At 39.0% G+C, this 12,772-nt stretch overlaps 1 protein-coding gene across 4 annotated transcripts in view; it reads left to right on the top strand.

Moving 5' to 3' along the window:
- Nucleotides 1-3,212: 3,212 nt before the first annotated feature.
- The window catches only part of furina (furin (paired basic amino acid cleaving enzyme) a), a 135,800-nt gene continuing 126,240 nt past the window's right edge, over nucleotides 3,213-12,772 (top strand). For 2 of the 4 annotated variants that reach the window (XR_012987276.1, XM_076287127.1), the window contains exon 1: nucleotides 3,213-3,919. The gene's annotated coding sequence lies outside the window, so the exon portion shown is untranslated. Of the gene's footprint in view, nucleotides 3,920-4,012; nucleotides 4,120-5,282; nucleotides 5,382-12,772 lie in introns of those variants that run through there. The other 2 variants (XM_076287129.1, XM_076287128.1) reach the window with 2 other exon arrangements.

The raw sequence follows: 12,772 nt of genomic DNA on the forward strand, positions 1-12,772 counted from the left end.
GATTGTGGCCAAAACTGGTACTGCAATCACTTTAAAAATACTGAAGAGCGGTGTATCCCCTCCCCCTCCCCCCTGACTCGAGGTTGCCAACCCTGATGGCGAAACACTAGTGACTTCGTGATTAGTAGATAGGTGGAGGGTGGCGCATCAGGCCAAAACACAACATGACATGACAAAACACAACATCAACATCAGTTGAGGGCTGCAACTTCACTTTTTAAATGACAATATCCTGGCCGGACTACTGTTGTCAGTGATATAAGTATTTGAAATGAACATGATTTCTTAATGTCTAGTGACATATCAGGGCCATTTTATGATTAATTGAAATATTTTTCTTACATACGGTTCCTTTAAGTTAATTCAAGTTAGCTAGCCGTGGACAATGTAGGCTAAATTAAGTTGTTGTTAAGCTTGTTTTTTAATACTTTAAAGTAACATTTGATAAATGAACCCTACACTTTTTAGTAGCCATAAGTGTGTAGATTTGAACAAAATCTAGTTTGGTTCTTACCGGGGCTTTTACTGCCTGAAATATCCGATTTTGACAGAGTTAGTGCTGGGCTGGTGGGTGCCTATTTCCGCGGCACATCCACGGCACATCAAAGGTTAGACCAAAGATTCTACACTTAATAGGGAAATATCGGAACTCCCCCTATTACCGTCGGTCCCGTTATCGCCGTCTTGCGTGTATGTGTCACTTAATATCAATTTCTATACAAACCAAGACAGCGGACTCCTAAAGAAACGCAAGCACCCACACAATAGGTGTATCTAAATTAGCTATGTACCAAAAATGACATTTTACCGTGACTCGAAGAGCTGTAAACAGTGTTGTAAGGCTGCGTGTACACATTCGCTTGGTGCTCCAGTGGAATTTTAATTTCATGACGAGAATTCTCGGTCTAACCGTTCATGTGCCGTTGAAACGGTGTAAATAGGCGACCCATCAGGCCAGCACTGTAACAGAGAGGGTTAAAGCGGAGCTAGTAATCAAGGATCTGTAACTCCGAGCGTGGTAAACAAAATCGGATATGTCAGGCAGTAAATGCTCCCGTTAAGAACCAAACCAGATTTTGTTCAAATCTACACACTATAGCTACTGAAAATGTAAGGTTCATTTAGCAAATGTTATTTTGAAGTGGCTAACTAATAATCACCTAGCTGCTATTGCTAATGTTATTGCTCGCCAGCTTTCACAAACATGCTATGCTAAACCAATGCTATGCCAAACCAAATCATGCTATACTAGCGCTAGCTAGTAGCCTAGAAATCTAGACGTGCCCCTCTGGCTCGTCAGGCTAGCTAGCTAGCAGAGAGCTTGTTAATTTTTCTCAGTTTTGGCTGGCAAAGTTAAAGTTTCTAAAGCTTTTACATTTACCAACAGATCACAGTCAATTTAATCAGCAAATAATAAGCAAATAAAATAAGCAATACGTTATTTAGATGTTTGACATTGAATAAAGTAAGACTTACTTTTCAAGGAAAGGTAGATTATTCCACCAAAGACCACTCCTCTGGCAATGACAACCAACTTATCCTGCTGGATAACCGTTTCCTTAGCAACCACAAATAGCTTTGAACAAAATTACTCTGTTCAAAAAACAATTCTCAAATCTATTTTAGAATGCTGAACTGCAGCACACACAAAATGTTCACAACCTACAGTAGAACACTCAACTGTTTAAATACAGCACGTGATGCACTTATTCTTACTGTACTCTACCGTTTTTAAATTGTCCTAAAATTGTTGAGTGAATTGCTTTAAAACTTAACTGTTACCATGTAATGTAATAATAATATTTTCTGTCAGAACACTTCTCTAATAGACTCTTTCAAGAGAGTTCCATTATCAGCATCATAGCCCCACAAGGCTTCCGTTTTAACATTCCATATGTTATCTTTATCTGTTATCAGAGAAAGTAGATTGGGAACCAAATAGAATGTTCAAGCATTGTTTTTGTTTTTATTGTTGAAAGGGTCTAGGCTTGTAACAGAGAGGGTTAAATCAGAGACGGTTGTATATTAAGGATCTTTGGTTAAATCAATCTTTGCTAGTAGCTTCTAACCTTAGCAGAGCCTAGACAGATTTCTATGGCTCTGATGAATATCCTTTACAAATACTGTTTTCTTCAGTTTGTGTTAATACATGTTTTATGCTTTAACGTTTTTTAAAAGTGAAACAAAGTGAATGGGTATAGTGATATGCATCCAAGTAAAATTGCCATTGTAGTTGGTTAACTACGTTTTATATGACAATAAACTTTAAACTTGAACTGGATATACCAGGCTGTCACCTAAATTCCAACAATATATATTTTTTCCATGACAGTGACTGTTTTTAATTAGAGGAGGAATGCCTGCCTTCATTTCCTGTCTAGACTGGGCTGCTCATGAGATCAGTGGTAGGCAATTACTTTGCATTTAAGTTGACTGCCTGGATTTAATAGATTTATGAATGACTTTCATTTAGCTGGCAATGGAATCAGGAGGAGCTTAGAAATAATCCATTTTCGAAACATTGTATTCTAAATAAATAATTGCTTGCGGAATGGTCAGTGGGCAGGATTCTTTCTAAGCTCCTGATCTGCGACCTTTGGTCATATCCATTTGGTCAGCCTGACAAAAGAGGTGTGCAAAAAGCCTTACGTTGCAATGGAATCAGGAAGAAAAACACACACAAAACTCACATAAAAAAGAAAAATTAGCACCTTTTAGTATTTCAATGTAGTTCTGGGGCAAAATTGTCTACTCACAAACTAACCCAAAGGACCTGACACGCTGACACCACCACCAATTGCACTGCCATTAGCTCAGTTGGTGCAGATAAGCCTGCTAACATGCTGAGTAGCACATTTAGGCAATTTTGTTGCAGTGGTGTGCTTTACTTTAGTTATTCACTACATTCATGCATAGACTGAACTGTTAGTGGGAACAGGAGTGTAGCCTATCTATCTAGTCTACTCCCACAACTTTCCTCGTAAACAGTTTTTTAAAGATAGCTGATGCATCTGACATGGTAAATTATAATATTAGTAGTCAATTTTTCGGTGAAATGGGTCAGCAAGGTGCATTGTCTCTTTTTTTCCTGTAGATGGGGAAAGCAAGCTAATTCCTAATCCTGGAATTCAGTGGGCGTGTTCAATGATGTTTCGTTTTTCCCATGTAGTCCTCACTGATGACGCACTTCCTGAGGGGCAGTGTGGACCACCTCCCCGAGCCGTTCGTAGAGGGGTGGTGTATTTTTTTGTTGTTTATTTATTTAATTTCACTGTTTTTGAAACGATTTGATGTTCGTTTAGGTGGTTTATGTCTCAACCAAATATGTGGCTGACGCAATTCCGCCGTACTTCGCTTTCCTGACATTGTGTTTGGATAATATACTGGGGGTAGCAGAAGCCATCGAAAAGTTTCCCCTTTGTACTGTACAAGATATAGCGATATGTGGATAGTCGTAAAGTAATGTGCCACGGACTGTGAGAAGGAAGGATATAAGACACGCAGCTAACTCTTTTGCTGGTTAGCCCATTCGCTAACGTTACTTATCAACTGCCTTGAGTGTTTGCCTTGTGCTATATGGATCCCTGCCACCTGAAAAGGACACTGGGCTGCAAATGAAGCATGAAGCCGTGTCTACGGTGTGTGGTTGTTTTTTGGACCTCCGTGGTTTAAGTAAAATTCCGATCGGTCACTCCAAGGGACCCTGAGTCAAGGCTGGTCCTTCAAGGCAAGAGCAAGTCTGTTTGGATAATTTTGGTGAAAACGTGTTTGGAGCTGAGATCTTGCGCAGTATTTAGGCTATTGACAGCCAGCGGAAGAAAATATTCCTAGTCGTGAGCCCAACGCAGGCTACACGGGGATTTGGAATATTGGGAATATCGCAGCTCTAGTTGGACTCCAGTTGTGGTGGACTTCTTCGGTAAGTAGTCACGTTACCACACTTTTGCGTCTGACAAAGTGAGGTGGTTTGTATGTTGATGTCGTGGGACGGGGTGGGACTTGTATGGGTAACGTTAGTTAGCCTATAACCGAGGCCAACTTTCCCCCCGTGTTAAGCAAGATTAAACTTTTGCTTGTAGTCAAAAGTTAGTCGACCCGTAACGTTGTCGTCATGAACAGGTATGTGTGTGAAGTTTGCTGTAACTTTGCGTTTTGAACATAGATAGGAAAACCTTTTTTTATGAATTGTTGTAGTCGACTGTATTACTGGGGAAAAATGGTGCGCAAAATGTTGTTAGGTTAGCGATTTCAATCAGCTAATGGCCTTCATGGGACAATATCACGGACGTCGTAGGCTACAAACCGATTGGGATTCTAGCCCAATTTTCAGTGGTCCATATTAGCTTTGGAAACTTGACTTGGTCTCGTTCAAGTTCACCGTATGTAACGGATGAAAACATTGAACATAGAAGAGGAAAGCCAGTCTTATCAGTCATAAAGCGCAGGATGGTGTCACATGTTTTCCCCCTGGGATTGACAGCCCATTATGACCCAATATTTGTAGTAAATTTGACAAACTCAACTCAGTTGGCCAAACGAAGGCAATATCCTGTTCAGAAATAGTAGGCGATACCCCCCTTCCCCAAAAAAATCTGGAGCATCAATCAAGTCTCTGTGTAAAATGAAGTAGCCTAGGCTATCTTATCAAATGTCATAATCACTATGTAAGATCAAATTTAAGATAAAATGTGCGCACAATTATGGGATTTGAACGATAAAACAAACACGTACTGTAGCCTAGGCTATGTGAAATAATTGTTGACCCCTAATGGAAATAGTGACGTTGTCTGTGTTTTTATATTCATGCTGGCTGGATGTTTCTGCGAGGTTGTCTTTTGAGTGATACGGCCTTCGCTTTAGTTTTTGATTAATGTATTTTCTCATCGCTTGCATTTTCAATGTTGTAGCCTACAGTTGGCTACGGCCACATTTACGGCTACACACAAGTCCTATGTGCTCCTTCGTTGAAAATATGGTCTTGTGGAACTGATAAATCTGAGCGGTGGTTTGGAGCTTGTATTTATTTGGTTTGGTTATTTGCATTAATAAGAGGGTACATAGAAATGGAATCGATTTGAGCCAGTAAGTTAGTGAGTCAGAAGAGTCAGTGGTGCTCAAATAATATAATGGTCATGACATTTAAGATATAGTTTCATAATATATGTACAATTTTAAGCTACTTCAAGACCAAGATGCGAATCCAAATGCAATGTTGCTTGAATAGTTTTTTGTACGCCCCGTGACGTGGGGCTGCGAGGGAAGGCGTGCTTTTGAAGTGAGGGGTGCGGAGTTAAAAAGCCTGTTAGGCAAGGTGCGCTCCTTCTTTCTTCCACCACTGGACGATAGTTCATCTACAACAAACACTGACCTGGAACTTTGACGTGAGTAGGCTACTGCTCCCCTTCACAGATCTGCTCGTCTGTTATTTAGTTGATGCTGGTGTTATTTGTTTGTTGTGTGTAAACGCAGCTAAGGTCAGTTGATGTGTCTTTTACTGAATGCAAGGGTAAATTAGCTCTGCTTGACAAGATATGGCATAGTCTATGATGAACTATTTGTTCTCACTTTTATCGCAGTATTTAGAGACCGCATAACTCCCTGTAGATTGCGTGAATTACTTGATAAGAAAACGTTAAGATAACGTGGCCAAAATAAGATAAGCTGTAATTTAAAAAAAATAAATGTATAGACTATATGTTTTTTTTTTACTGGGTATAGCATCAGAGCAACTAGTTCGATATTGCACGTAATATGCAAGTGGGGTCTATTTACAGTACAGAGTTCGTATTTTGTTTTGATGACAATCCTTCAAATTATTTATTTGGCCATGATTTTGGATAAGCCTCTCTCTCTCTCACTCACTCAGTATGTTTTAAGAGATGTCTATATAAGTCTATAAGAAGTCCAGACATCATTCTCACCCCATGCAAAATTTGCTATCCCTGTCATTCTCATACGTTTGAGGAGAGAAATGGAGGCTTTGTGTAAATGGGAAGCAGCAGCTCTATTTGAAAGGGAAATGTCTGTCTGTTTTGACCTGAATGGATGATGATGGTCTGGGGCTACTCTGCCTGCCTGATGCTAGACAGAGTTCCCCATCGTCGGTCTCCTCGGCCGTCTCCTCAGCCACCCTGTCTCCCACATTGTTGTCTCCCATTTCCTCCTTGTTGTTCAACTTTTCATCTCCCATTCACTTGATGCATGTGTTTCAGTGGGCTGTTTTTGCATTTCATGGTTGACTGTGGCTGTTCTGTGTTTCCTGGAAGAGGAGTTTGGCATCTTATCTGCCATCAGTTTCTGTGGGCTTTTAACAGTGATAACATCTCCCACGTAGAAAGACTCAGGTGTGGTTTTGCACAGCAGTTTTCGACTAGAAGAAACAATGTGTCAGTTTCGGTTTAATTTGGTTTAATTTGTCTGCTTGCAGAATCATTAAATGCTTTTGGTGTGTTGAACCTTAAAATGCATATGTTAGGCATTAGGCCTTACTGTCCATTTTGAATTCATATGAAACTTCCATGAGACATTTTACAGATGCTCTTTAAAGGGTAACATACAGGTGTTTTGCATGTTTGCTGCCCTCAAATTTCCTGTGTGGTGCCTTGCACATTGCCACAGGCAAATGTTCAGCAGATCCTGTCCGAACAGGGGAAAGTAGCAAAGCAGACAAAGTAACTCAGAAAAGAAAGAAATGATAAAGGATGGAAGAATATGTCAGTAAAGACTTCACTTGTTCCGTGGTCACCACTTCCTTAATGGGGCACCATTAGACATTCTGATAAGTGAACAAATGTTGATATTAGCCCATGGTTTTCCTTTTCAGTTGCTTTGGTATAGAAAAGGAAGACATTGTAGCTGAACAAGTACAACAGGTTGTTTTTTTTGTTGCTCCACTTCTAGAAATCCAAAAAATTTTGAGGTTGAACAACTGGATGAGACAAAAGTACTGGAGGCAGAGAAGGTGTTTTGCATTCAACACTTAGCAGTCAGAGAGCTCTTACCGAAATGTGCCATGCGTTGTGCTGCCATTCCTGTTCTCGGTATAAACTAACAAAGGCATCAACTGCTTTGCCTAAGTGCAGCAATCCAAACTGATGACTCACCATTAATTTAACACATTTTGATCATTTTCATACCTGCAAACTCAGAAGGGCTGAAAAAGGTGACATATTTCCGAAAAACGCCCCCCCCCCCCTGAAGATTTGAAAAAGATTTTACATTTTAACTATTTCCATTACATGGACATAGGTAGACCTGCAATAATGAATATTGAATATTATCATATATATTATAATAAACGTGCAGTAAGCAGAATTTAAATATGGCTGCATTTGACACTTTTACATTTTAAAATGACATAGTCCTAACAGTAGGCCTACCAGCTGTTTTGAGTTAAGGCCATGTTTAGCCTAATTGAATAACTTAATGATGGAGAAGATATTTTCAGACCTGACATCCTTGAAGAAATGTCAGTACTACCTCAAACAAGGGAAAACACATTGCCCACCTTGGCCTTCATGTATGCAGCCAAAAAAAAGACCAAACAACATAAATGTTGACAATCTGTTTTAAAGCCTAATCCTTATCTATAACAATCACTAGGGTTGATAGAAAGGGACTGTGGATATCCATTTTCTGGTCTCTATTCTAGCATGTCTGGTTTATTAGTACCTCTTTTCAATCCATTATTATTTGATATTTTGTTGTGAAGAAATACATCTATCCCTCATGTTGGTGTCTTTCTGCTCCTCTCGTGTCTACTGAGGCTGCAAAAAAAAAAATGAACTGTAAAATTTCACAGTAAAACAATTAAATTTACAGTTCAACTTAAATTTGTTATAGTTCTACCATTGCCTTTACAGTTCGACCATGAATATATCATAACTTGACTATGAACTCTCCCATTACTATGAACTTCATGGTTGCACGTCTGATGCGGACTTTAAAGTTTACAGTTAATAAGTAAAAAAAAATAAAATAAAAATAAGTAAAGATGATGATTGACAGCAATTTGTTTATAGTCAGACTGAGGTTTTCATAATTATGAGGTTTACTATAAAGTTTACAGTTCAACTAAACATTTTCAACTTCAAAAGTAAATCACATTTCTGGGATAATACCAGACTGTATAAAATTAAACATGAATTCCCTCTGTTTATATCCTTCACATTCCTGTGCTACCTCTAGGCTACTTTTAAAGCCTGTGTTGCAGGTTAACCACCACTGTTGATTAATGGGTACATAAAGCACTCAATATATGTATATCATTTTTAAAAATGTCTCCAAATGGTGTTAAATGCCAGTTTTTGTTGTTTTTAGCATTAGCGGGTTTTTTGTACGCATTTCGGTGATGACGTCACTTTGGGGACTACTTGATCTGCGCTTCATTCATTTCAATGCATTTCAATGGACATCGCGGTAACACTTTCAACATAAAGTTTGTATATTTACACTTCGAATTTCGTCACAGCATTTATATCACAGCTACCCTATGATCTACCAATGGTAATAACGGTGCCTGATATCAATTTAGTAATTTTTCTGAATTTCGGGAGGTCTCGTTTTGGAGGGTATGTTTTACATTCATTCCTATGGGAAACGGTCGCGGTTACACTTTCAACATAAAGTTTGTATATTTACACTTAGAATTTCGTTACAGCATTTATATGACAACGACCCTATGGTCTAACAAAGATAACAATGTCTTCCGATTTTAGTTTAATGCAATTTTCTGAATTTGAGGGGCCTCGTTAGGCTACATAATGCACCTATTCAGTTCAATGTATTATGCTTAGCACTATAACATTACGACACTTTTTTTGTTAAGTCAGTGAACAGCACCGACTATAGCCTATCTATTTATCTATAATCTGCGCTATCTACTGCTGAACAATCCCTTACTCGTCTCTCTTTACTCCTCTCTCGTTACTCTCAAGGGTCTCAAGGTGGGCTTTGGTCTGTAGTCTCCCCAAGGTGACGTAATGTAATGCATTGTGGGGGAAAGGAGAATCACTTCAAACGCTGTGAAATAGTACCTGCTTTTTCGTATTATATTCCGTTTTGTGATACCCAACAACATCAAATACAATGGATAACAGTTTAAATGTTTATTATCAACAAGCCAATTGTGCAAATTCGTTGGAAAATGAACCCTGCAACACGGCCTTTAAGCCTATGCCATGTTTGATATGGTCATCAAATAGTAGGGGTGTAACGGTACACAGAAGTCACGGTTCGGTTCATACCTCGGTTCGGACATCACGGTTCGGTACGAGTTCGGTACAGTGGAGGGAAAAGCAAAACAAAAATGCAGAAAGCATTTTTTTTTGTACATGTCTCAGGCTGTACCACCTAGTGTCATACAGTCTCTTCCCTGAGCTATCTGCAACAGCCTGAAGTGTGTAAGATGTAGGCTAAACAGTACAATAAGTACAATAAGTACCCAGACTCCATCTGTAACTTGTAAACAAAATAAGACAATCAGCTCTAAAACTGAAAATAGGCCTACAGCATCTCTTATTTCTGAAAGTGCAAATTACATAGAAAAATGATTTTTAAAAATCCACTTAAGCAAGACCTTCAACATCTGTGTTTAGTTGTATATGGAAGGGTCTACAATTTGCCTCAATATTTTTTTTATTGTGTGTAAAGTAATAATCTAGCCTACTAACTGTGAAAATATCACACTATTTTGCCTTTTTTTAAAAAACGAAATTGCTCCTTTCATTTCATAAACAGACTACAACTAGAAGTCACGTGACTTTGCCCTTTGACGTTAACTCACCGTAGCATGGTTTGTTTATTAGCCTGGTTAGCGTTGTCACTTTATTTTACTGTCTATGCACTTAACACTACCAGAACCTCATGTGAGAAGTTACAAGTTACCCCAACATAAAGGTAATTACCACGCGATTTACATAGCTTTCTGTCATTACGAAATCATTTAATTTAAGCCATAGGTTTTGGCCCTATTTGTATGTGTATCCAAAGGCTGCTGAAGCGCAGGGGAAGTTTTTTCCCCTCGTTTCAATGATTGGTAGCCTACATCATCTGGGTGATGGCTTCGAATATGTGTAGCATTTTTTCCACTCACATACCCAACAACTGCTGAACAACGCCGACACACAGTTTCATCTTATCCACCACTCTTTCGTCTGTACTAACGTTACTGTAACTGAAGTTCTTAAACTTGCGATCTTAAAGAGACCAGCGGATCCTCTAACTCTTGTGGGTCTAACATTAGTGCTGCTAATGACTGACGGACTCGACCGACGACCTGACAAAAAAAACATAGGCGCCAATCAGAGCTTCAGAGCTAAGGCGAGGCTACAGATTAGCGTTTGGTGTCGCTAAAGAACTCCCGTAACTCAAGCTACTTAACAGTAATTGCGCATGACATTAATTAATCCACACACGAGTTTTATGTATTTTTATACCGTGTATTCTCCGTGTAAATTCATGCACCGAACCGTGACGCCCGTGCCGTTTCGGTTCAATACGAATAAATGAACCGTTACACCCCTATCAAATAGGCTATGTTTACTTACTCACATGTTAGGGTACTTGTATCGACTAAAGTTTAACAACATGACAGAAAAACAAACTTTTGATTAAAGAACACAGTGTCACTTATCATGAACACATTAAAAGCGGTCATGGTAGAACTGTTAATAAATACTTCATGGTTGAACTGTAAAAGATCCATAAGTTGACAGTGTTACTATGAACTATCATAGTGAATTTTACAGTAAAACCATAAAATTACCACAAATAAATTAATGAGAATAGCAGCACTCTTTTTATGGAAGCCTTAGCTATGTAGCTATGACATCATGTGTGCAGGAAGACCATCTTACTCAATTTAGCTCTAATATTCTCAGGGTCCTTGACTCTATATAGTATAATAGCACCTGCCAAGGTTAGAAAGACTTCAGTAAACCTAAAACACCATGGAGGAATATCACAACAGTAGAAAATCAGTTGATAAGTTAACAAATTCCCCAACAGAGCTACCTCAAGATTTCAAGTCAACAAAAATGTTTAATGACTTTGGTTCTTTTTTTCCATCACAAAATTGAAAATATTAGAGTTCACCACAAGCCTAGACAAAATGTAGCCTCCTTATCTGAATTTACTGCTATGATGGCCAAACCCTTGAAAAAACTGTGCTGCAACTTAGTTCATCTACAGTACCTGCTGTCTTGACGCTGTACCTACAAACTTCTTTAAAAGTGTTTTCAGGTGTTTGGCATTTGAGCTTATGCAAATTGGGAACCATTCTCAGCTCAGGCATTTTCCCAGCAGCACTCAAGACTGCAGTTATAAAACCTCTCCTGTTGTGTTTGCGGTCAAATGTGACCGATTGACAATTCTTTTCTCTCAAAAATATTGTTACCTTATTCTGACTACCATGAGGCGCCATGACTTAATACAGGGCATCTGAACACACAAAAGAATTTTTGATAATTTTAATGACAATTTGAGTGTTTTATTTAACACCCATGTGTATTCCCGGTCTCAAATATGACCGGCCATTAGAAATGAATGGGTGAGAAAATGGTCAGTGTATAAAATTGAATCCAGACACATACTTATTGATTAGATGGACTGTATGTGTGCTTCTGTACATTAAAACACCCTCACTCACTCCCCCTCTTTGCTTCTATGCCAGCCCCCATTCGAACCTTTCCCCAATAGAATCTTCCCCTTTCTGACTTGAATTAGCTCAGGTCAATGAGGTCTACAGGCCATAAATAGCAAAAAAAAATGGAAGTTCAATAGGTTATATCTATAGAACACACGTTCATAAAAAGGTCTATCACAACATTAGATGATAATATATGTGCTACTATGGATTTATAACAACTTTGGGTGCTGAGATATCATGCAAAACATGAGTACCTTGTCTCAACCCCCACAGCACAGACAATCTCTACTCTTTAAAAACAGCCACTACAAGATTCTTAGCAATTCTGACCTTTTGACGATCGAAACTACCCCAAACAGTCCCTACAAGATTCTTGGCAATTCTGACCTTTTGACGATCGAAACTATCTCAGCAACAGAGACATGAAACCTTGAATTTCCCCTGGGGATCAATAAAGTATCTATCTATCTATCTATCTGAAACTGCCCCAACTGGTCCTTGACAATTCAAGAACTTCAGTGCATTCTCCTCCAAGCACTTTGGGATGCCTGGAGCCACAGTGCTCATGTCCCCAAATGTTGCTGGATGCATTGTAAGCCATTCTAAGCTGTTACACACGCCAAAGCTGTTTTGTCATTCAAAATAGGGTATTGGTCTTCACAACTGAACCCCCCCCCCCCTTAACAAATACATCTATCCCTCATGTTATGTTGGTGTCTTTCTGCTCCTCTCGTGTCTACTGAGGCTGCAATGATCACATTCCAACTAAGGGGCGGGTCTCAGCAATAGGTGCGTTATGTCAGTCTACTCTAGAAGCCTACGTATCGCTTGTTTGCACGCTAATTATCAAGAATTTTGATCTATATGCTACACAGAAAACAAACAAAATTAAACACCCATCACTGAGCAAGTCAAAATATTTTGCTCCTAGGTCCACTTTCAGATTTGTTGCAAATAAGTACATTTGGCCTTGGAAAGGTCTGCGCTCCCTGAGAACGTCATGTCTAACCATCATCGACACATGGAAAATATAATGCTAAATGAAATAACTCGTGAACAAGCAATAACTTTCCAAGACAATATTAAACTATTAAGCCGAGCTAAATTCACAATTCAGTGTTTCCC

Source organism: Alosa pseudoharengus, unplaced genomic scaffold, assembly GCF_046254945.1.
Source record: "Alosa pseudoharengus isolate Yale_2024_CS ecotype anadromous, Long Island Sound unplaced genomic scaffold, YU_APseudo_1.1 YU_APseudo_1.1_scf_16, whole genome shotgun sequence".
NCBI classification, from domain to species: Eukaryota; Metazoa; Chordata; class Actinopteri; order Clupeiformes; family Clupeidae; genus Alosa; species Alosa pseudoharengus.